The following is a 26,871-nucleotide window of genomic DNA, read 5'->3' on the forward strand; positions in this document are numbered from 1 at the left end:
CTGTTGCTTGTGCAGCTGTGTGATCTTAGATAAGTTCGTTTCTCTCTGGGTCTGTTTCTAATCCATACAATGAGATTTTTATAGTCCATAACCTTTAAGACCCCTTCCTGTTCTGATAGCCAATTAGTCTGCCATTAGGAAATAATTCATCATTTCTCTCTGATTAACTGGATCCTGATCTCCAAAGGATCAATGGGCTTCCCACCCACCTCTCTCCCAGGCATGTATACGTCTGACCTGCTCAAATACCACTTGGTCACTACTCAGAGACTGTCTTCCCTTGGGAATGGGACTGTCTCTCTTTAACTTAGAATAACAGTAATAACTACTGTCATTAATATTATTTTGGCTAACATTTATAGAGCCCAACATATATTTCCCATATATGTGCCAAAGATTAGATGTGCAGTATCTCATTATAAAGTTCTACGAGGAGGGTAACATCAGGCTTCCCATTTCACAGATGAGAATGTTGAGATACACAGAAGCGGTAACTTGCCCAAGGTCTCACAGGACATAGCTTCACATGCACTTGAAGCTTGATTTCTACACAGTATATACCAAACTAAACAGAACTCTTTCCATATTTTTATCTTGCTTTCTTTTAACATAATTAGCATTGCCTCATTAAAGAAGTCAACCTGGGGCCCCTTTTATTGTGTATGCAGTTCTGAGCTTAAATTACCTCATTTTCTTTTGTTTTCAAGATTTGGTGTAGTCCTCTCTTATGTACTTGGCCTAGACTAGAGATTCATTATGCAAAACGCCTAAAGATAAGGTTAGGTCCACCTCACTCCCAACCAGGGAAATGCAAATGAAATCACCACGACATGTAACTTTCTATCAAGGCCGGCAACAATAAAATGACGGATCCAATGGTGAAAAGGGCACCATTACACACACCATTACTCAGTGTGAGCTGGCATAGCTCTTTCTGAGGGCAAGGTGATACCGTCTTTGACGGTATCAAAGTTTAAAATGCACACATAGTTTATCTCAGTTAATTCTTCTTTGTGAATTCACCATACAGAAATACTATATTCTACAGAAATACCCCAGAAATGTGTTTATGTATACATGCATACGTGTATATGTGTATAAAACATATGCACACACGTATATATATATAACCCACACATTGGTGTGTGTATGTGTATACATCTGACATATGTTTGGAATAGTGAAGAAATCTAAACTCTAGCAATAGGAAAGAAAATTTAAAAAAAACTATAGTTAATTATAGAACACTGTGCAATAGTTTGAAAGATTAGGTGTATCGACACATACTGTCATAGAAAACTCTCCACAACATATTCCTAAGTAAAAAAAGCTAGTTGAAGACCAAAATATATAGTGTGATTCTATTTTCAAGTTTAAAACAATCCAATGCTGTTATGTACATTTACTTTTATGTATAATCTGTGTGTATATTCCTGTACATTTTTATAAAACAGTTATCTGCAGGATACACATCAGTAAATGGTGGTTATTTCTGGAAAGGGAAGGGAATGGATTTGGCCTGGGGGATAGGGATTAAAAAGAAAATTTCACTGCTTGCTCTGTATACATATGTTCTGCTTGGTTATTTTATAATCATGTATTGCCTTAGTCATTAAAAAAAAAAAAGGGAGAAAATAGAAAGGACCAGAGGCTGCAGAAAATTGATTTTCATAGAAGCCAGACTAGCTCCTCATACTAATGACTCATATAAACAGTAAATCAGATTAAAATAGCAACCACAGCTAAACTTCGGACTTCACCATTTTAGAGAGAAGCCATCTTTTAGGAAGTTAACTCCCTCAGGAATGAGCTTACAATGTTGTTCAGCCCATGAACAAGTTCTAGAATTATGTAATGCATAACTTTTCCTGGGTTGGTAACAATTACTTCTTGCTATAATAAAAGACGCCAGCCTGCACTGTAATAGCAATTGCCCTAAATGTCTGTATAATGTATAAAGCATTACAAACATTCTTTTTTGTCAATAAAACCCTGCATGAATGAATTTAATCTTTGAGGCAAGGGGGATTTCGTTTGTACTTAGCCACTTGAGGGTTTTGCCACGCAGTTACGACAAAATATATAGACCACGTGCCCTTGATTCAGACCGAGACTCCCCTCTGATTACCACTTCTATCCTTGGTTCAGTGGGCTGTGCTGCTGGAGCAGCAGCCATTCTGCTCATAATGATTCCAAGCGCTCTTCAGATTTCATGAAATAAACTCAACAAATTATGTCATCAGGGCTTTGCCATCTTTTCAGCCTAGTGGGCTCTCCAGAGCAACGCCCAGGGCATAACCACAGGTGTTTCTCCATTTGTCAGAGGCGGCTGCTGCTTCATTTGCCTCTTGATCTACTTTGCTTTGCTTGTCTGTTTTATCTCTCCCCCCACCCCCCGCCATATACATTTGTATCAAGGGATTTGTTCCCAATAATCCAGCTTTTCAACAACAAATCATTTTTACCAGTGATGAAAAGTTTTGGCTTAAATATTTACTTGGATTACTTTTAGGTATGTCATCTGTGGCTGCAGCAAAAAGTAATATGATCATATTTCAAAGAAAGAAAGATGCACAGGAGAGGCTCTGAGCTGCGACTAAGCAGCATGTGAGCAGGTCTGATGGATACATGCTTGGCGGAGACTTGGGGACCAGCTCATGAGACTCTTTGTAGACCAGGGTCCAGTTAACGAGAAACCACTGGGAGATGAAGAATGTGGGGTGGGGATGGGCAATGAGCCAGGAGTGCAAAAATTTGGATTTCCTCTAGTCAAAGGTAGAAAGAAAATAGATTCTCACTGAAGTTCAAAAGGCCAGCTGTCAGGCTGCCAAGGGGAAGGGGTGTGGGCCCAGATGAATGCGCCCAAGAGCTAAGCCCAAATCCTAAGAAAGAAGGCACACTTACCACTAGCAGCTCAGGTGGCCGGTCAGAGCCCCCAGGCCTCCAAGCTGTTCTCCTGGGCTCCAGCTTGAGGCTGCCCAGCTCTGTTTAGACTCCTCACCATGGTTCCCAACCAGGAACTGGGAGCTCTGTGCTTTCTCTGCAAACACGGCCGCTGCTATGGCAGGCCAGGGTGAGCCACTCGGTCACTGTGCGCGAAGGTTGCATGCCTTCTGCTAGGAGTGTCCTGACAGTAAGGAATCTGAAATTTTACGCTAGGATTTCTTTCTCCTTTCTTTCCTGGGGAACGTATTGGGGCCAGTACTTTGTTGCCTGCAGCATGGTTTGAAGGAAAGAGCTCAAAGTGGGTGTCAGTGGACCCAGATTTTAGTCTTGACCATTCATTCATTCATTCAACATATATTTATCGAGTGCTTATAATATACCAGGCACTACCAGGCCCTGGGGTTATAAGGTGAGCAACAGAGAGCAAGTCACGACTGAATTTGCAACCCAATAAGGGAGACAGACATTAATCAACTAATCCCACAAGTAAGTATATAATCACAAAATGTGATGTATGATGAAGGAAAGACCTCAGGGTGATGGGCACTTATTAGAATGGGAGTGGAGGAGGGAATATCTAGTGTGACAAGTCAGGAAGGCTGCCCTGGAAAGTGAAAAAATTAGTAAGAATTAACTAGATGACTAAGAAGGGAGCATTCTAGACAGAAGGAATAGCAAGTGCGAAGATTCTGAGGTAGGAAAGATGGTACGGATGCGTAGGGAAGAAGGCCCAGGTGATGAGAACATAAGGGTAAGGGGTAGACTAGCTTAATCAGAGGTTGAAGTGCTAGGCAGGGCATTTACAAAAAAAAAAGGGAACTTCAATTGGCCAGCAATATTGTTAATAAGAACATTCCTTGCAAAAAAGTGCCACAAGCTAACCAACCTCTACTGGCCTTTACAGAAAGGAAACTTCAGACAAGTAGGGTGGAAATTCTGTATTCCTATAAAAGGGCTATTGGTGGAGCTATTTGAATCCATAACTCTTCATTCTCCCCAAGGGAGCCAGCCGTGCATTTCTGATATTAATAGTCCTAATATCCTGATATTAATAGTCTCCAAGGAGTGAACTCTTCTCATTAGCCAGGAACCGTCTTCAATACTTTATATGCACTATTTCATTTATTCCTCTTAACAACCCCAGATGGTTGTTAGGACAATGGTTTCAATATTCACAGACATTCCAGGTCTCTCCCATTCTAGGGACAGGACTGACATGATAGGATACCTTCTTGAAGTTAGGTATGGTCACATAACTAGTTTTAGTCAATCACACATAAAGGAAAGTGAGTATGACATTTTCACGTAGAAGCATTTAATTATTGGGGTTCAAGTTCAACCTTTCCTTTTTTTCTGGTACACTGATTATGGCATTTCTAGATCAGTGATTCTCAACTGAGGCTAACTTGCCCCGCTTCTCTCCAGGGAACATCTGGAAATGTCTACAGATAGTTGTGGTTGTTACAGTGAAGAGTGGAGAGGTGCTACTGGCATCTAATTAGTACAGGCTACAGATGTTGCTAAATATCCTACAATGCACAGGACAACCCCTTCAACCAAGAATGACCTGGCCTCAAATGTTAATAGTGCTGAGGTGGAGAAACCTTGGTCTAGTTGGAGCCTCCGTCAGCCTGTGTGTCTGAGTAACCACAATGAGCAAATCCCTTCTGCTGATGCACAGTGAACATGAGCTGGAGTAAAAAAACAAACCTTTTTTGTATTGAGTCACTGATAAATGCAAGATGCTTGTGACTTCAACATAAGCTCCTGACTTCAGCATCCATCCTAATACAGTGGTATAGACAATGATTACTTCCATTTTATAAATCTCTGAGACTCAGAGATGCCAAGTAAATTGCCTGAGGCCACACAGCTAGGCAAAGCTGGGACTTTTACCCAAATCATTTGGACCCCAAAGCCTATATATTCACCACTCTATTCATGATTAACCAAATGTTAGTCATTAAGGATCCTGTTCAGAGACCGCAGGAGAAAATGGGGTCTTCACCGAGGGCCACTGAAACCCTCCCAAGGGAAGAAGGTGGCCTACAAAACTGCCCTTATTTGTCAGCTATTTGTTGAGGAATTTCAGAAAGATGTGGAGAAACAGGTTTAGCTTACAAAGGAAGATAATATCTCATACTTTTAATATTTTGCTTTTCTTTCCCATACTTCCTTGTAGATACACAAAATTTTCCCTAGTCTTCATTCCAGCACCTGAGAGACATCCAATTACCTCCAGACAAATTTGGATTGTTAGGTACTGATCATTTACCAGGACTCTAGAGTTTGGGTTCAAATGCCAGTTCTGCCATGCACTAGCTGGGTTATTATGTTACTTAACTTCTCCATGACTCAGTTTCTGCATGTATAACATTAGCTGTAGTAGCAATCGTACTAATCCCATATGGTTGTTAGGAGAATTTAAACATCTAATATTTGCAGTGATTGGCACATAATAAACACGATATAAACATTTATTAAACAAACTAAGTTTTTTTTGTGAAGGAATGAAATGAGAAAAAAAAGAGTTAAAAGGAAAGGTCTAGTTGCCATCTCAGACAACTCAGTGTTCTCAGCATGCAATCACAGTACTGTGGGAATACAGCTGCAGCCAATCTACTTGGGAGTGGATGGGAAAGTCAGAGAAAACTATTCAAAAGAGGCATAGCTTGGACCAAGTCTAACGAAAGAGGAGTTACCAGGTGGGCACAGTGCGATTGTACTTTCAGGCAAGCTGGAATAATTCCCTGGGGTGACTAGCTCAGACGTGTGGTAAGGCACATCACTAGGAAGCTCTTTTTGGATCTGGTAATAAAGAATTCTGAGTGCAGCTTAGAAGTTTCCCAATAAATTCCCTAAATGCAGTCCCTTAAAACTAGAGAAAACAGAGCCAGGCACTGAAGCTGGCACTGGAGTGGAGACTGGAGCAGGCAATGAATAATTGCTCTGAGTTCACTCAGTTACCACCTTATGTGACCTGCCCTTGCAAAATTCATTGCTATGGCTCTTTAAAAGCCAACAGGAATTTTTAAAACAATGGTAGTTAGCCATTTACCTTCATTTGGGAATACAGGCGGAGCTCTCCTGACAAGCTCCGAAGCTACCAAGCGACAGGGGCAGAAACCCCGACCTCCATTTATTCCCTATGTCCTTGGGTATCCTGAGTCTTCCAAGGGCTTCAGGTAAGTGAAGGTCAATCTTACAAGCCCGCTTCCCTGTTCTGTGCTCCCAGCATGGCCAGCACGCAGGCGCCAAGGTTTTTTTTCAGCAGCCGAGCTACCCTCTGCCAAGGCTTCTGAGATGGGAGGAAGCCAGTGCCTCCCAAATTTGATCCAGGAATGAGGTACTTGATCCCTGACATTGAAGTAAAGGAGAACTTTGCCCCTGGATTTTATTTTGGTTATTTTCTTTGGAGCAGAGCCTGAGGCACATGCAAAAATCTATGTTTCACATGATGTTCTTGGGACAGCCCAAGAGCAAAGTGGTATTTCAACTGTAAAAGCCTCTCGGCTCCATCTCCCTCCCAGGGATTCCTGGGAAAATGCCATTACTTCAATTACCCAAGTAATAATCATTGTTATACTACGACATAATCAACATTTATGTTTCACTTTGTATATTTTCCAGGCTTCTGCCTCGAATTTTTCATTTACTCCTCAAAAAAAAAAAAAAAATCCAGAGATAAGAGTTGGTAGGATTAGATGGCCTTCATGATGGGATTTTTGAGGAAAAGTAAATATTATTAATCCTGAGTGAGACGATAAGGAAACTGAGGAACAAAAAGGGGAATGTTGGGAAAATCCCATGATTAAATTATGACAGTTGTGGAATCAGAAATTGGGATTTAAGATTCAAATAATCTATACAAGCTTCTAAAAAGAAAATGAACTTATTGATTAATTTGGTGTTATCCTTATCTAGCAGTTAAATCAATCTACAAACCTCCACATCATATGTCATCAGGAGTCTGCAGATTTAAACAACAATGAGGTACCACCACATACCTATTAGAAGGGCCAAAATCCAGATTACTGACAACACCAAATGCTGATGAGGACATGGAGCAATAGGAACAGCCACTTTGAAAGACAGTCTGGCAGTTTCTTAAAAAAAAAAAAAAAAAAAAAAACTAAACACACTCTTACCATATGATCCCACAATCGTGCTCCTTGGTATTTACCAAATGGGTTGGAAACTTATGTCCACACAAAAAGCTGCACAGGGATGTTTATAGCGGCTTTATTTATAATTGCTAAAACTTGGAAGCAACCAAAATGTCCTTCAGTAGGTGAACGGATAAATGGATAAATAAACTGTGGTTCATCTAGACAATGGAATATTATTCAATGTCAAAAATAAATGAGCTGGCAAGCCACGAAAAGACAGAGGAATCTCAAATGCTACTAAGTAAAAGAAGCCAATCTAAAAGGTTACATGCTATATGATTCCAATAATATGACACTCTGGAAGAGACAAAACTATAGAGAGTACAAAAGATCAGTGGCTACCAGGAGTCAGGGGCAAGGGAGGATGAACGGTTGAAGCACAGAGGATTTTTAGGGCAGTGGAAATAGCTCTGTAGATACTATAATGATGGAGGGATATGAGTACACATCTGTCCAAACCCACAGAATGTACACCACCAAGAGTGAACCCTAAGGTAAACTCTGGACTTTGGATGATAACATGTCAATATAGATTCATCAGTTATAACAAATGCACCCCTCCGGTGCAGGATATGGATAGTGGGGGAAGCTTTGCATGTGTGGGGGCAGGAGGTATACGGGGAATCTCTGTATCTTCCATCCAATATTGCTGTGAACCTAAAATTGCTCTAGAAATAAAGTTTATTAAAAAGAAGGAAAGAGGATAGAAAAGAAACTATTGTAATGCCTTGCGCTTCATAAAGACAAGTAGTTTTTCGAGAAATGTTGTTTCCTGTGCGAGGGTGTATAACATCCATCTCACTGTGGGTTGCAGTAAAGTTTAAACCACGTCAGGTTATGTGATTTCTAAGTTCCGTTTCAACTCTAGCCCTTTCATTCCACTAATGAGCCAGGAGGAAGGAAAGGGGGCATCCTCAGAACCAACAGTGCTCCCCTCAGATGCTCTCACTGGCCTGTTCTGTGTACAGCTTATTTTATATTGAAGCCACATCAGAGGATATTTACAATTGCTGAGCAATTCACAATCGCTGAACAGCTGATCTATTTCCTCAGCCAAGATCATTCCTTTCCAGACCCACCTCTCTGTCCCCTTTGTGTACCTGGTGAATTCCCACATATTCTTGAAGACTCATTTCAAATATCACTTTCTCTCTGCAAATTTCCCTGTGGACCCAGGCAGAATGAGTTGCTATTTCCCGGGTATGCCCTACAAGTGTGTGCATATCCCTCCACGAGCTCTTCTGGTTTTATTTTAGGCAGCTGTTCACACGTCTGCTTCTCCCTCTAGACTGTGAACTCTTTGGGAACAGGAACTGTTTATTTCCTTTCCATATCATCAGCCTGGGGCTCAGGGTTTGGAACATAGCGGACACTTGATTATGCTGCTTGAATTAAACTGGGTTCTCTTTTCAGCATATTGTACATCTGCTGGGCAACTCAGGAAAAGAAAGCACTTTCATCTCCTGGAAGGACCAGCCCCGGACATAGGACCAAGCAGAGCCCTCTCATCTGTCTCTCAGTGAGTCCCTGGGCTGTCACTGCTGAGGACAAGCTGCACGGTGCCTTCCAGTCTTCTGCCATCAAACATTGTCTGGGGAAGCTCTCTGTTCCACTTCCCTGCAGCGCCTTCACTTCACAGTGAACGGTACTTTTGGTGTCAGCCTTTTCCGGACTTAATAACTAGAAACCGCCACTGACCGACTGGGTCCTGTGCCTTTGATCCTGCTCAGCTCCCCTCCTTCCCGCTCCACCAGGGATGTGGCCTGCAGACCTTCGGGGTGGGAACTCCATGCAAAGACACGCAGCACAGCAGCCACCAAGATTCTTTTTTATGTCACACGTTTCCGGAACAGCCTGGCTCTCTCCTTCGGTCTTGCTCGACGAAGCTGCTGAAACCCGCAACTTTGCTCATTTTACTGATATCCAGGTGCATCCGGTCCCACAGTCATCAACCAAGCAGCCCTCTTGCAAGGCCCAGGCCGCTAACTACCACACAGCAGACGCTCATTCGCATACTTTGCGCTGCACACCATTCATGTAATACTTAATTCTCAAACATGCACTTTTTCCAGAGCTTTGATACACCTCCACCTAAACGCAGTCTCTTCCTAGGACTTCCATGCCCAGGTTATAGTATTAGAGCTGTAGTGCCATTAACTCAGTGATCCCCAAATTCCACCTACACATGCAAATCATGTGGAAAACCGAAGAGTCAGATTCCTGGGGCCTCAGCTCCCAGGAGCCTGAGGATGGGCTCAGGTAACTGCAGTTTGCAGAAGCTCCCCTGGGAAGTCTAATGCTGGTCCAAGTTTGACAGTCACACTCTATATGATTCCATCAGGGAATAAGACCTTCATTCCATATTCATGAACTGCCCAGATGAATAGAATTTCCAAAGTTAAAAGTCTAAACAGTTGACACATCTATTCATCTCTCCCTCCCCACGTTGTTCTAAAATATAATTCATTAAATATCAGCAGAAGGTAGTGAACATAATTAACCTTTACATTTCTGACAAAGGACATCCTGAATATTAAGTTGTACACTGTAGCCTGGTGATGCTGTCCTGCATAATTGACTGTATAATTCACTGTCTGCCCCCTTACTGAGTGCCCCCAGATATCTGACTTATCACACCTTTTCAGAGTTTTTCTTCTCAATTTATGTCCCAGAGAACCGATTTGGTGCAGCGGCAGGCAGAGTGGGGAAACACTACTGTATGGTAATATGGACAGAAGCTTTTTAATGAGTTCTTTTTTTTGGACATAACTATGATGGGCCCTCACTGGAATACGGAGTTGGATGCATTTTTTTTCAAGGGCTGGAGGTGGATTCCAGGGGGGGCCTTGGTGAGGAATGCCATCTGTGCTCCTAAGGACAATAATTGGCTTACAAAGGAGTGTAAACGGCTGATATGGGAATAGAATTTTTCAAAACTACATTGTAATCAACATACCTAAATGTTAAATGTTTGCGGTGCTCCACAAACTTTAGCATGAAGGAGCAGCTAGGTCGCTTGTTTAAAATGCAGACTTTATAGCCCTCCCACCAGAGAGTTTGACTCGGGAGGTCCCAGAGTCAGGCCCAGAATCTGCGTTTTTAACTGGCACTCTAGGTGTTCTGCTGCGAGTGGCTGATCTACCAAGGCTTTTCAAACTATTTCTGGTGAACAACCAATCTTATTTTTGTATCCTGATCTTCTACTGACCCATAGCTGCTCTCTCAACTCAGGAGATACACCATACACGGCATAAATTTGACTCTATTGAAACTAGTTTATATCTTACTCCATGAGACATTATCTACTAAACATATTGGAGGTCGTGACAATGGTAATTTGTTATAAAAGTTTCTTCACTAGAAACTTCTTCACACTTTTTTTCACTAGATTTTTTATTAAAGTATAGTTGGCATGCTATAGTACATTGGTTTCAGGTGTACAACATAGTGAATGGACATTTATATACCTTACAACGTGGTCACGACACTGAGGCTAGGACCCACCTGTCCCCATGCCAAGTTATTACAATATCATTGACGAAATTCCCTGTGCTGTACACTACAGCTCCGTGGCTTACAACTGGAAGTTTGTACCTCTTATTTCCCTTCCTCTTTTTTCACCCATCCCCCTTCCCTCCTCCCCTCAGGCAATCATTAGTTTGTTCTCTGTTTCTATGAGTCTGCTTTTGTTTTTCTAAACACTTACTTTTGCGGACAGGCACTGGTCCATGGACCACACTTTTAACCCTGGTAATCCCAGGAGTCCCAATAATAACAGTTTTGGGAGAAATGAATATCTAATTGGGTAAAGTGTAAATTGATGAGGAGGGAGGTTTCAGGTGATACAGATTAGCTCTAGGAAAAAAGAATGGAAGAATCCCTTTGTGACACTGATTCCTTGTCTATGTAGTGAAGGAGGAGTAGGGAGGGAAGAAGGAGAAGACAGTGATACGGAGCCCTGTTGAAATAGTTCTGTGTTCTTAATCCAGGAAGACCCCCATGGGATCCAAACCACAGCGAGGTGGGGGGGCCTTAACTGCCAGGTTCGTCAAACCCTAAGTTTTGGAAATTGGGATGGACGGAGGATGAGACTGAGGTGAAGGCTTCAGGTGGAAACTTGGCTTTGGTGAAGGGAAGAGACACCGCGTTTCCCTGAAAATAAGACTGAGCTAGACAATCAGCTCCAATGCATCTTTTGGAGCAAAAATTAATATAAGACCTGGTATTATATTATATTATGTTACCTGGCATGACATGACATGACATGACATGATATAAGACCTGGTCTTATATTATAGTAAAATAAGACTGGGTTTTATATTAATTTTTGCTCCAAAAGACGTATTAGAGCTGATTGTCTGGCTAGGTCTTATTTTCGGCGAAACACGGTATCTGAAGACCACTAACTCTGTCACTCTGCTGCCTCCTAGGACCTCCTCTTTCTCCTTTCACTAGGTGATTGCAAAAAACATTGGCGTTAGCTTTGGAAATAGCCACTATTTCCTATTACTGCTTAATTAACATGCCATAAAATAATTATCACGTGGTTTGCTAGATGTATGTCAGAGTAACTATGATTACCACACTGAAGTATCTCTCTAAGCTATAGTTTGCTCATGTAATACAATCATCCACAACCTGAGAGGAAATAGTGTCTCCAAACACAATGTGTTTCCATAGGTGATGGTCACTGGCTGGCTCCTCCATTTCATCAGCTGAAATGATCACAGAAAAGCTGAACAGCACAGGCACGTAACCTCCTTCTCATTTTCCATATCTGCTTGGTCTCCACGTCCTATTACAACTTCCTTAGTGTTCCTTGTACCTGTCCCATCTTCTCTGTGTTTATCACTATTTTCTTTGTTAGAGTTTTTTCTCTTCTTTCTAAAATATTGTTACAGACACCAAACCAATTATCTCTCTTCAGCTCTGATCTCCCTCATCTATTTTCTATACACTCCAGAAAGGTGAAATGACCAAGTCACTCTCCACTTAATGCCATTCTCTGAGATCATCCACAGTCTAGACTCCAAATTTCTTAGCATGGCGGGATCCTTCGTGACCTGGCTGGCCTTATGTTACTTCTCAAGCAGCACCCCAACCTCTTCTCATCCTACCACACTGCAGCCCTGCAGAACTATTTGCAGTTTCTCAAATGGAGCAGAGACTTTCCTCCATCTTGTTGACCATCTACCAGGAATCATCTTCTCATATTCTGCCTGGTGAGTTTCTACTCATCCTTTAAGTCTGAGTTCCAATGTTGCCTTCTATGTACTCAGTAGATTGTTGTAGTGATTTGTCTACACTTCTGTTTTCTCCAGGGGACTATGAGCCCTCTGGCAAATGGAGACAGGATTAATCAAACTTTGCAGCCCTGGAGTATAACACCAGGTGGCATAACACCAGTAGACACCTAATCCACACTTTTGAACACTGTCAGAAGCATCACAGAAGAACCATGAGCCCAACTGATGAATCAAGGAGAGAAAGACAGGAGGCTTGGAATTTCAAATATTACTGTGTTTCCCTGAAAATAAGACCTAGCCATACAATCAGTTCTAATGCGTCTTTTGGAGCAATATACGACCCAGCCTTATTTTACTATAATATCAGACCAGGTCTTATATAATATAAGAACAGGTATAATATAATAATATAATATAATATAATATAATATAATATAATATAATATAATATAATATAATATAATATAATATAATATAATATAATATAATATAATATCTAAAACCGGGTCTTATATTAATTTTTGCTCTAAAAGATGCATTAGAGCTGATTGTCCAGCTAGGTCTTATTTTCGGGGAAACACGGTACCAACTCTTCCTAATCTAAAATCGCTAGTCACTTGAGATTTTTTAAATGGCTAAATGAAACACGGGTGAAGGAATAAAGCCAGAAAATTAAGCACTTAAGTACTTTGTGATCTGATCCATCATTCTGTTCCCGTGTTCTTTAAGTGAAAGACTCAGTTGTGTCCTGTTTGACTAACAAGCCTCAGCATTTAAATAGAAACCACTTTCTCCCCACTTAATCCACTGCCCACAAAGGCTCCTGGGGTAGAAAATCAGCGCACAGAAAAATAGCATGTTACTTTTGAGTTGTGACAAGGTAAGACTATCCATCCATTACTGTTTCTTTTCTGAACCTGCTGGGCAAATTGCAGAATGGCAAAGAACATTTTGGCAGGTGTGGACAGGCTAGAAAGCAGCAGCTTTCTTTCCTCTTAACCTCAGGGGCATGTGAGCTTGGTGCTGTTTCATACAGATGTAACTGGAAAGACACTTTGTCCTCTTCCCAATACCCATACACACACCCACCTGCTGACCTCTAGAGATCTGTTCTAGACAGCAGCAAAACAGATATATTAATTGCTACTTTTCTGATTACAGAGATGGGGTGAGGTTGGGAGGTTGCCAGGAAGTGTTAAAAAATAAATTCTAATTTCAAAGCTTCTGCTGCTCTTTTATGCAGTTCAAGGTGAAACCCTTCATTCATGTATTCAATAAATATTTAGAGAGTTTTCACCTTGAGCCAGGTACTCTTCTAGGCTCTGGAGATACATCAGTTAATGAAATAAATAAAACAAAGTCCCTGCCCTTATGGAGCTTATATGACAGAGTAGGAGACAGACAAATAACTAAACCAGAAAGTAGATCATGTGTCAGAAAGTGATAAATGCTATGAAGAACAATTAAGCTGGCTGATGTAATGGGGATAAAGTGGCTTGTGTGTGTGTGTGTGTGTGTGTGTGCGCGCGCTAGGTGGTCACAGGCCATCTCTCTGAGTATATGAAATCTGAGCAGAAACTGTATTAGTTTCCTGTGACTGCTGTGACAGATTACTACAAACAGAGTTGCTTAAAACAACAGAAATTTATTGTCTCACAGTTCTGGAAACCAGAAATCCAATATCAAGATTTTGGCAGGGCCATTCTCCCTCTCAAGACTCTGGGGAAGCATCTGTTCTTTTCCAGCTTCTGGAGGCTGTCATTGTTATTGTAGCCATGTCACTCCTATCCCCACCCCTGCGGTCATATTACCTCCCCTTCTGTGTGCATCCAATCCCCCTCTTCCTCTCTTATAAGGATATTTGTAATGCATTTAGGGCCTACCCAGATAATCCGGGACAACCCCTCTTTTCAAAATCCGTAACACAAACACACTTCTTTCCATATAACATAAGATTCACAGATTCTGGAGATCAGATCATGGCTATATCTTTCGTAAATGCCATCATTTATTCTACTATAGAGACCGAAATAGTATGAGCAAAAGATAGGAAATCTGGGGGGACAGTGTTTCAGGCAGAGAACAGCAAATGCAAGCGCTCCGAGCCTACAGCTTGCGTATCCTGTTAAAGGAAGGGCAACAAAACCAACGTGGCTGGATGGGAGAGAGTGAGGGTGAGAAGGTGCGAGGTGTGTCATGGTGAAAATCATGTCAAAATGGAAAGGACTTTTGTCCTTATGTTGAGATAAGAAGTCACTGGAAGATTTTCTCACTTGTGTTTCATATAAAGATGCTGCTATGTGAGGGGGGCAAAGGGGAGCTCCAACTTAGGAGACCACTGATGGGTTTTGAGAGATGCATGGATGTGCCTAGAACAAGCTTTTGGTGGGCATGGGATGTGATGCATAAAATTCTCTAGTAAGAAATAAACAAGCATTTGGGAGGTTACAAGCTAGTGGCAGTGGAAGGGGAGTGGGGGTGGGCAACAGAGAGAAGTGCAGTAAGAAGAAGACAATCTGGGATCTAAGACAGAGTGGGGGTGGTGGGCATAGCCAGCTAGAAATTCTTCGTGGTGGGTAAGCTCACGGAATTTTATGGCAGAGAGCTCTCATCTTCGAGCTTTTCCTATACTGTTTCCGTCATCCCTGTCCACTGTCCTAAACATTCTGTAAGGATCTGTTACCACGCATACCAACAACCTTGGGTTAGGGGTCCTTTGCCAAGAGGCAGTCCTGACTGTTCAAAGTACGTCGGGACTATTGTTTGGAATCTGAACCAAAGTCAGGTCAATCTGAATTCAAATTTCAGTTCCAGGACCATATGGGAGGGCAGAAGGTACTGAGAAATGAGAAACAGAAGAGAATGGTAACCAATCACCTAGAGTGTGGGATAAGAACGTCTCAGTCGTACATCAGATCCTTGCATTGGATGATGGTACCCTACTTTCCAGCTGGCGTGGGAAGAGCTGTGCCCACTGGAAAAGTAGTTCATGGTAGCTGTGAAGAAGGGATAAACGTGGATCTATCTTTTTTGGGCATTTAGCACAGGGCAGGCTCCTCCTATAAATTTCCTTTAATTTAGTGCTAACTACAACCTTAGAGGCAAGATGTTATTATGGCCACTTTACAGCAAGGAAACTGAGTAAACTCTCCAAGGTCATGTAGCTATTATAAGAAACAGCAGGGTTGGGATTTGCATTAGGCCTTTCTGATTCTAAAGAGCCCATGTTCTTTCATTCACATCAGGCTGAAATCCTGGGGCCTGGCTAAGCAACTCTAGGTGAAGCATGTCTTCTCTGGGAATCCAGTGACCCAGGTCAGACATTGCACAGGAGCAGCACGTTGGATTCCCACCTCCAACATGGACACTGCTGTGGCTCATAAACCATCTCAGATGCCTGCCTGTCCTGGTGCCCTCCCCCGGCGCTCAGAACAGACTCGGCATCCTTTGTATCCAGGGCATAGGTCCTTCCCTCAGATGCAAAGCCTGGCTTCCTGCTGTCTGGCCTTGCTAGCTCTCTAGGACACCTGTCAAAGTAAGGAGTTCAACAATCAGCTGGGTAAACTGGGAGATCAGTCTACCCAGACCTCTGGATTTGTCTTGAGGTTAGTTAGTTGAAGAGGGTGAAAATAGCTACACTGCTCTTAAAAGGCCTATTTCTCCAAATGAGCAGCATTCCTTATCAATCTCCACACTAGCTACATGTTGAGGAGACCCCTATATTTAGCATCTGTATAAATGCTCTGTCTTGCATAGTCTATGGATCTCTCTGAAGGGGCAGTTTCCATAAGTCTGTAATACAATGCACCATCACATAATGATTATAAGGGGTACATTTGGAGCACCATTTCACCCCCACTGCTATTGTTGAAAGTTACCCAAAGTTTAGTTTTGAGCTAGACTGTCTAATGATGATAGTAATGATAGCTGGCCTTTTTTCGGTGCTCATTTTATTCCGAACACTATATGCACTGTCTCACTTCGTCCTCACAATAATCACATGAAGACCCATTTAATAGGAGAGAAAACGGAGACAGCATGTAAGCAAAGTCACTTGTTCTATAATGCCACATAGGCTATAGTATTGCTATGCTGAAAATTACAATTTTTCTGTGCCAAATGGTGCAATCAATGAGAAAATCTGACTTGGGGCATGTATGAGTTTCCTAGGGATTCCATGGCAAAGTACGACAAACTGGGTCTCCCAGTTCTGGAGGCCAGTGTCTGAAATCAAGGTGTTGGCAGGGCTGGCTCCTTCTGAGGGTGATAAGGTGGAATCTGGCCCATGCTTCTTTCCTAGCTTCAGATGGTTTGCCGGCCATCTTTGGAATCCCTTGGCTTGTAGATGCCTCCCCCTGCTCTGTCTTCATGTCCCCGTGGTGCCCTCCCTGTGTGTCTCCATATCGTCTTCCCTCTGTGTGCATCTGTCTCTGTCTCCAAATTCCCCCTTGTTATAAGGACACCACTCCTATTGGACTACGGCCCACACTAATGACCTTACCTTCACTTGATTACCTCTGCAAAAGCCTTATTTCCAAATGAGGTCACCTTCTAAAATACAAATGGGGGACATAATTCAACCCATAAAGGGTACAACACTCAAAAACTTCGTCAGTGACACACTGAAATAAAGGTGGGAAAGTAATAAAACAGGAGCAGAGTTTTATGCACATTACACGGCGAAGAAATATATAAATACTACAATAAATATGGCACTTAATCTTGTAAAAGGCTTAATGTTTACTTGTGGCGGGGGGCATTGGAAGGGTTGCAGCTTGTGCAGTGGTGAAAGGAGGGTTATCTGAAATGGGATGGAAGGTTGTTAACACTTCGTGGATGGGTGCCGCTCATAACACATGCAGTGGCCTAAGGCAGTTGTTTGAAATTCATGTGTTTTGAATGGCAGTTTTTATTCCTGGGTGCCGTTTTCTGGGTTCACCTCATATTTTCTGAGGAGGAAATTGTGTGTAAGCAAATGTGAAATTTGTGTTACGCTCAAAACTTCTCCCAATATAGCAATGGCTTTGGAAGAGATTGCATGTTGAAAACAAGCATTCAAGGAGAAGGGGCTTTCACCTGTCCAAGGTCACGGCCATAGTTGAGGAGCTGGGTTTTAAGCCCCAGCAGACTGACACTGCAGGCCAAGTCCTTAGCCACGAAGCTGTCAAACTATTTGTGCTGAAACAAGTTAAGAAAAGTAAATTACTTCAGACCATGCCATTGTGACAGAACTTGGTGTGCTCATGCTATCCGAGGGAGGCCAAACCCTAGGATGACCCTCCTCCCCCAAGATTTCCCGCCTGACTCAGGTCTGTGACACAACCACGCCTGTGATTATGTCACCTTATGTGGCAAAAGAGATTTTTTCTGATGTGACTAAGATATTTACTAATTGGTTGACTTTGAGTTAATTAAAATAGATGCTGTCTAGATAGACCTAATTTAATCACACAAGTCCTTTAAAAGCAGAATTTTCTCTGGGTGGAAGCAAAGAGAGTCAGAGCATGAGAAGATTCGAAGCACCTTTGCTGGCTTGGAAGATGGTGGGGCTGCACACAGGATTGGAAAAGATTGGCCTCTGGGAGTTGAAAACAACCTTCGGCCAAGAGCCAGCAAGGAAACAGGGTCTTCAGTCCTATGACCACAGGGAACTGAATTCTACCAATGACCTGAACGGCTTTGGAAGTAGATTCTTCCCCAGACAAGACACCAGCCAGACAAAACTTTCACTTTCACTTTGACCCTATGCAGAGAACCCATGCCAGCCCACCAGGCTCTGACCTACAGAAGTGTGAGCTAGTGGGTGCTGTTTTAAGTTCCTAAATCCGTGGTGATTTGTTACACAGCTTAGAAAACCCACACACTGCCTCACTCTCTGGGCCCACACTGTGATAGAAAAGGAAAGGAAGGAGAGAAGCCCTTCCTGGTTCCCCTAGCAGGGCAGAGGAACAGCGCAGACCATTTCCAGCTGGCATGCACCCTTTTCCCAGCCAGGTTGGGGAACTAGGCAGAAAGGCTGCATTATTTCTCTGCTGTAAACACATACTTTATGATAATGTTTTCTTTTGTCCTCTTCTTTTCTTCTTTTATGTATCTTGCTTTAAGCTTTCAAGGTAAGTACTATTTGGAAATGTCATCAAAGTTGGTTGCCATCAACAACATATTTTAATTTTAGTTCCAGAAATTTTCTAAGGTAGGGAGCTACCCTTCCATACACACATGTGAAATTTACATATACATTACAGAAGGATTATTTCCCAATTAAAGTAGTTAATACATTTACCTTTGGAGCCCTGGTTGGAGTCATAATTCTCTCAAATAAGTAATTGTGTTGTTGTTGTTGTTTTAATTCACCACATATCCTGTGGTTGCTTTGAGTTAGGCCAACCCTGAGCTTCTTTCTCTTTGGTTGAAGTAATTCAAATTTGGATGTTAGCAACATGGAAAAATGAGCTTGCTCCCAATTTGCTTTATAAGGAAGTCAGTGCTTTGAACGCAGTATTCACTTCCTTTCAGGGAACATCTTTTGATAAGTGGAAATATTTTTTCAACAAAGAACCTGCTGCTCCAGATTTGTTAAAACTGGTTCAACAATCTGTTTTCATTCCTGTGTCAAATGAATATTGAGTATTATGGGTAATTTGTGTTGTGTTAGTGAGATGTGAAAAGAGTGTGTGAGTGTGTGTGTGTGTGTGTGTGTGTGTGTGTGTGTGTGTGTTTCACTGGTTTGGAAGAAAAATGAGGTGTTTGAAAAAATTTTAACTGAAAAGTAAACCCTATTTATTTAAAATATGCATTGCAATTATCAATTGCACAATTTTACTCAGTGTACATTTGCCGTATCATACCTGTACTTTTATTTTGTTTTGCCATTCTGCTTAGCACATGTCATTGTGTCTGTCACTTCTGTTGAACCATTTGCCAACTTTTTTCCGCGGCTGGTAAAAGATTTTAATTATCTCTCCTCGTTGAGGCGCCACCATTATTTAGAGTTGAATATTTTATTTACTTCGACAAACATTTTTTTTAGGCTCGAATACATTCTAAGCTCTGAACCAGCTGTCAGGGAGACAGGATGAATAATACAGGTTTCTGAAGATGCTCTTTGTTTATAATGACAGTTTTGCAGTGTGTCCCAGGGATGGAGACCCAGAGTTCTTCATACTCTGCCAGTACCACTAAGTATTAATATAGTACATTAAAATAAAGCAAATACTGAAAACTTTTATGGAAAACCAGATATGACTTTATATGTTAGAGTCTAGTGCAGACAAGTGTTTGTGGGTATCAAAGACGTAAAGAATTTCAAAGAAAGAATAGGAGGAAAACCTAAACACAGAAACAATTCTCTTTTTACGTAAATGGGGTAAGGGCCATTGCTATTTTAGTTTATCATGGTTTGGGGTCATTGTTTTATTAGAAGTTAGTATGTAAAAAAATGGAATATGGCACATTAGAAGCCCTTACAAAGTTTATCTTTCAGGTGAAACACTATTCTCTGCCCGTGTTTTACTCCTCCACAATTTTCAGTTCCTCTCTATTGCAGATAGGTTGGAAACTGAGCTACTTACTCTCATACCTGGTATCCAGCTCTTCGTATTCAGGCTCATACCCTACGAAGTCTCCCATTTCACGCCTCCCACATTCTCTGTTCCAGCTACTATGAACTGCATCCTATACCCCATTCCAACTCAAAATATGCCCAGTATTCTCCTGCTTCAGGCCTTTCGCCATGACGACCCTTCCCTGGAAGCCCATCTTACTAAGAAACAAGCCCAGCTCAAATCCATGAATCTTTCCCGAATATCCTTCCCCTTTCAACAAGAGGAGTGAATCCTTTCATTCCTATTTTTCCATTTCATATTGTTTATACTAAGAAAAGTCTCTTTTGCAGTTGTAGTGGTAGATGTCATGTATTAGCCATCGTTGGCCAAGCACAACTCTATTGTCATGCTCCTATCGGGGCCAGGAAACAGAGGCTCAGGGAAGTGCTGCTGGAGTGACTTGCATGGTAAATAGCAAAGCCACAGTTGGACTCTCAGTGCCTCTGCCTCCAAAGCCAGTGCTGCCGGTACCCCTTACCGCCTCCCTGCTGTTCCTCATCATCATGTGGATATGGGCAGAGACGTGTCTTCTTCCTATCACTGAGCCTTAACCTGGCAGCTACTCAGAAAACATCCATTGAACTGAATTGAATTTACATTAGGGGAAAGAAAAACGATGACACCACTTACCCCAGCTCTTATTAGCAAAGTTTAAAATGATCGATACTATTCACTATTGATGAGTAGGTGGAAGAAAAATAAAAACTCTTTTAGTTCATTGCTAATGAGAGTGCTAATTAACACTCCCACTGTAGAACTGTCAATCAGAATAAAAATGTGCATGTCCTGACATGCAATTCCACTTTTGGAAATATCTTCCAGGGAAATAATTAAAATCAAGTGCAAGGATATGTGTATGGGTGTATTGATCACAGCATCATTTATGGTAGTGAAAACTTTAGGCAATCTAAGTGTTCATTAATAGGGAAATGGATAAATATATTAAGAAATGACGTATGATGTATTATGTAGACATTAAAAAGATTAACATATACAAATATCAAATCATTATGTTGTACACCTGAAACTATTATAATGTTATAGTCAATTACACTGCAATAAAAAAAGGTTAATGTAGATATACTTGTGCACAGATGGAAGGGGTGTCCAGAATATATTGCTAAACTGACAAAAGCAAGTTTCAGCATAGTAAATATTGTTCTATTTTTCTCAAAAAAAAAAAAGAAGAAACCTCTTCTCTTTTTTTATCCCCCCCATATACACACATGCAAACATAAACTCCTCAAGATGTCAAGTGGAATTTTTTTCTTCTCAAAATAGTGGCTATGGTCCAAAAATGACAGATTTATACTAAGCACTCTACATTCTAAGAGAACCACCAGCAGCTGGTTGTGGCCGCCTCTCTCTAAGCCACGCTACGGGCAGACAGAACTGCCCCACTACCATTGGCCATTTGCGCCCCTTCTCTCCTCCTCCAGGTGGATTAAGCAGAGATGTTAAAAAGGTTATTAGCTTTGTGAGGTATACAGGACTTGAAGTGAGAGTTTACCGGTCCTCTCTCCAAGGGGGTGGGGTGCAAAAGGGAGGACAAAGCTTCAAGAGAGTCCCATCTTAAGATGGCCAGTGTCTTCACAAAGGGGAAACTAGGGTAATGTCCATGGTTGGATGTCAGTCATGGAAAAGGAGAACGAGACAGAGACAGATGGAAGGAATTATGGACCTAGAGGGGCTAGGAAACTAGATGAGAGTGGTAGCTATAGGCAGGATCTACGTATGTAGAAGTGAGAAATGGAGACGCAAAGAGCACATATCAGAGAGATGTGGGGTGATTGCCACCAGCTGGAAATCAATTGGAAGAGTAGAGGCTGTGAATGCCTGAAAATCAAGACACTACCCACACTGCCTTTGGGAGCCACTACCTATCCTCAGGGGCTGACAGACACAGAGCTACGTTAGTAAGTTTGTTCAACCAAGGAGAAGAATGCAGCCTCACCTGCAAAGGAAGGAGTCCTTAGCTTTCCCCCATCTCCCTCCTCTCATCCCCCAAACTGTGGAAGTTCTGTGACAAGGAAAGGGAGATGGGGACGTATCTTGCAGCCAGGTTGTATGTTCTCAAGTATCTAGGGCCACAGATAGGGAGAAGAGCTTTTAATTGAGTTTGAAAGTAAAATTAAAAATAAAAACCAAACAAAAACAGGAATGCATTTATCCACTTACCAAGACTGAGACTTTTAATAACTCAAATTGGCTGAAAATTACGGAAGTGGACCAAGACATCATTAAAGGAGCCTCTACCCTGAGGTGAAGAGCAACATAATCCAGTTAGAGATGGTTACTGGAATTAATAAAATGTTCTTGCCTATGCCTAATGGGTTGAGAGTCCTCCATGAACTAGTTACAGACACACACACACATATGTGCATAGAAAATGGTCTATAGTCTAGGATAGGGGTTAGCAAACATTTCCGTAAAGGGTTTTGCAGGTCAGTCTGTCTCACAACTACTCAACTCTGCCATCCTACTGCCAAAGCAGCTGCAGATAATATGCACACTCATGAGTGTTGCGATGTTCCAATCAAACTTTGTTTCGGAGAAATCCAAGATGGTGGACTAGATAAACACTGTCCTTACATGAACCATTAAAATCACAACTAAATTATAGAAACATCAACCTGGAGAACCATCTGACGTCTAGCCGAACAGAAGTACTACACCTGAAAATATAAAGACTTCATGTTGAGATTGGTAGGAGAGGCGGAAATGCAAAACGGGCCCTAAACCTGCGTTGAGAATCAGGAGGGATACCTTGGCCACAAAGGTTCCCCCCAGAGGAGCGAGGGATCTCAGCCCCACACCAGATTCCCCAGCCTGGAGTACTGGTGCCGGAAAGAGGAGCCCCCCACAACATCTGGCTGTAAAAAACAGTGAAGATTTGGACTGTTTGAGTGGGACAGAAGGTGGCAGGAAACCCAGACATTCTCTTAAATGGCCCGGGCATGGGCTCACTCACTCGCAGGCACTCATCTTGGGCTCCAGTAGAGGGATGGTGACTCGAGGGCTTCGGAGATATATGGGGGCAGACTGAAGAACCAGGAGGACTGGAGAACAGTCGGCATTTTGCTGGTAAGTGCTCCTCCTCCCAAGCAGCCATCTTTCCTATGTTGAGCCCGCCCCCCACAGACCAAATCTGAATCTGATTGGCCAGGTGAGCTCCGATGCTCCGCCCTGCTGACTCAGCTGGGACCTGCCCAACCCAATTCATACACCACTAGAGGCACTTTCTCCATGAGCAGCCAGGCCCTCCTACACTGCACAACTTCTTGGGAAATTATCAGAGTCCACGGGCCTCAGGAGATGGCAACTGGCCTTGTTGTGCTCTCAGACTTTTGCTGAATTTCTCTAGGCTCACCATGGGCACCAAACCAGAATCTACATTAATCTGGTGACCACAACTCTTTCCACTCTAGTTAGTCCCTGACACCTTGCCTCACCCAACTTGCATACTGCACAAGGTTTTATCAGTGGCTGAACCTTAAGGGAGCAAGCAGGTGGCAAGAGTCTTCCAGGTGTCCCAGCATTTTATGAAGTTAGCCAGTACTGGTGGCAGCCCTCCTCGGTTTGCAGCATGGCCTCTCCCATGCACTTCCAGATTTAGCATGGGCAACAAATAACTGTGGATTGCTTTGTAGCTCCTATCAGGTAGCTCCTGACCAGTCACAGGCAGTGGCTGACCTGGGCCTGCATCGAAGCCCCTCCTAAGAGGCCCCAGAACCAACGTACTTGGCGGTTGGCTTCAGATCCAACCTAATTGAGCAAAGCACCACTCAGGCTGTTTGGCTGTGGGGTTTATATCCGCAGCTTATGGGCTGCAGTGTGGGAGGCTTGCCCCACTGAGTGGGATTTGCCTCAGCAGGCTCTGATACCTGTTGAGACTGCCCTTTGTGTGTGTCACTTGTGCGTCCACATGTTCATTGCAGCATTGTTTACAATGGCCAAGATGTGGAGGCAGCCTGGGTGTCCTTCAATGGAAGAATGGATAAAGAGGAGGTGGTACATATATACAATGGAATATTGCTCGGCCATGGAAGGGAAAAGGTTCTTGCCATCTGTGGCGGCATGGATGGACCTGGGGGGTATTGTGCTGAGTGGAGTATGTCAGACAGAGAAAGACAGATGCCATGTGATTTTGCTTATATGTGGAATCTAAAGAACAAAATAAACAAACAAAGCAGAAACAAACTCATACAGAAAACATTTTGATCGTTGCCAGATGGGAGGGGTGAAAGAAGGGGAAGGGATTAAGCAGTACAAATTGTTTGTTACAAAGTAGTTACGGGGATGTAAGGTATAGCATAAGGAATATAGTGAATAATATTGTAATAACTATGTGTGGTGTCAGATGGATACTAGATTTATTGAATGACAAATGGAAGGGGGTTGGGGGGCAGGGTGAAAAAGGTGAAGGCATTAAGAAGTACACATACGTAATTACAAAATAGTCATGGGATGTAAAATAAGCATAGGGAATATAGTCAATGATATGCTAATAACTATGACTAGTGTTAGGGAGGTACTAAACTATGCAGGGGGATCACTTCTCAAAGTATATAAATGTTTAACCTATGCTATACATTTGAAATGAATATAAAATACTACTGAATGCCAACTGTAATTGATAAATTTTAAAAAGCAGGAAAAGGGGAAGGGGAATAAAAGGTCCAAATTCCCAGGTATAAAACAAATAAGTCCTGGGGATGTAATATACAGCATCGGGAATATAGTCAATAATGTTGTGATAATGTGGTACTGTGTCAGATGGGTGCTGGACTTAATCCTAGTTATCATTTCTTTAGGTCTATAAATGTTGAATAACTATGGTGTACTCCTGAAACTAACATAATATTGTATGTTAGTTATAATTTTATTAAAACTCTTTTTAAAAAACTTTATTTATAAAAACAGGCAGTGGTTACCAGAGGGTAAGGGGGAGGGGGATGGTAGACGAGGGTAAGGGGGATCAAATATATGGTGATGGAAGGAGAACTGACTCTGGGTGGTGAACACACAATGGGATTTATAGATGATGTCATACAGAATTGTACACCTGAAATCTATGTAACTTTACTAACAATTGTCACCCCAATAAATGTTAATTTAAAATAAATAAATAAATAAGTAAATAAGTAAGTAAGTAAATAAATAAATAAAAACAGGCAGTGGGCTGGACTTGGTCCGCAGCTGTGGTTTCCCAACCTCTGGTCTAGAACCAGTGGGCTCTCCATCAAAATGTTTGCCTTTGTGGAGTGGGACAGGTGCTTCCACAAAAATCGCAATTAATAAATGGGTCAATGGGATCCCTTTGAAAGCTTTTCATGGGGCTGAGAATGGAAATGGGTATCACTGGCTAGTGCAGGGGAATCAGTGTATTATTCTACTGGTGTTAAACATCACTGAAGGGCAAAGGGAAAAACAGGTATATAGAGCTGAAGGTAGGGAGTCTGAGCGGGTGCTGAGCAGACAGACAGACACCACCCAGATAAAGAAACTGTGACCTTTCTGGGGGGCAGCAAAGCCTTTCAGTGGACTCTACATACTTGCCTAGGTCACAAGGGGCAATGGTCAGTGTTTTTTGTAGCGAACTAGTCAAATCATGGTAACCACGGTAATCTCTTGCCTTATTGCTACATTACAAGTGAGGTTAACTGAGGTTCCGAGAGGCTTTTCCAAAGTCATTCAGTTAGCTTGTTATCAGAACTGGCCTAGGTCTCCAGACTCCCAGGCTAAGCTGTTACCACTTCATCCTACAACTGTGAAGTCTCTCTATCACCTAGAAAAGAGGTCTCACAAAGTAAAAGTATCCAGAAAATAAAAGGAGAAGACAAAAGATAGCACGTGGTGTATTTTATTAGGACTACAAAAGGTTGGTGACAGGATCATATTTTATTTCTCCCCCTTTTCCTATAAATTCACCAAACACACACTGTTAACAGATTAGGAAGGGCCAGGCCCCTGCCCAGTGGAGAACCTTCTGGAGCACTGCCTGAGAGGCACAGATACACAGCTCACCCACAAGTCGAGAAACAGTCACTTTGCAACCTAAGAGTCTCTCCCCACCTCTCAGAGTTGCCACAAAACCCGGAGAGCGGTGTGAGAGAAAAACCAAATGTGTTTTATAGGTAAAATAAGATCTTTATTCACACAGTACTGTTCTTGGTTTTACTCTAAATGCCAAATCTAAAAACGAAAAAAGGAAAGAAGGAAGTAACATCCCCTAGGCATCATCTGTACCAGTACTTGGTTGCCGTGACAACACTTATTTGCTGCACGTTCTATTCATCTGTTTCCCTCTTCACCATTGACCGTGTTCAGCCATTTGCCTTCTGATGCCTCCCATTGGTGCAACCTAATCAATACATGTCTCTGGATGGTGCCTATTTTTAAAAATATGTATTAAGAGACTTCAATAAAAGTCAAGATTTCTTGCTTCTTTTGAAACTTCACAAGTTACAACACTGCAGGGCCTGAACAACGTTATCTATTACAGGCTTGCATTTAATATTTGATGATCCCTTCCTTGGAGCCCAGGCTCTCAGGTGGCCATTGTTTCTACCTGGCTGCTTCCCTACTTCCTGGTACCCACCTGTGGACACTGGAATTTGAATTCTCTTCTTTGTCAACTGGTATCAAATCAGTAAGTTTTCACCTAAGTATGACATTGGCATAGCTGTCAGATGAGTATTCAAGACAAGGCAATGGTATTCACGCCTAACGACACCAAAACCTTCCAAGGTGACATCCACCAGCTAAGGTCCTGTCTAATCTCTAACATAGTAGAGCTCGAACGTTAGACTGGATTTTTCTTTAGCAGCTCACTGCTCCATGCTTCTGTAATGCCAGAGGTTCCTGCTCCCTGGCTGCCTCCTTCTTCCTTCTCCTGGACAGCTC

General features: G+C 42.2%; 1 protein-coding gene across 1 annotated transcript in view; it reads right to left on the bottom strand.

The window, feature by feature from the left end:
- The window catches only part of ANKFN1 (ankyrin repeat and fibronectin type III domain containing 1), a 377,306-nt gene that overhangs the window by 329,945 nt on the left and 20,490 nt on the right, over positions 1-26,871 (bottom strand). The gene's annotated exons all lie outside the window — the stretch shown is intronic.

Source organism: Rhinolophus hipposideros, assembly GCF_964194185.1.
Source record: "Rhinolophus hipposideros genome assembly, chromosome: 20".
Classification (NCBI taxonomy): Eukaryota; Metazoa; Chordata; class Mammalia; order Chiroptera; family Rhinolophidae; genus Rhinolophus; species Rhinolophus hipposideros.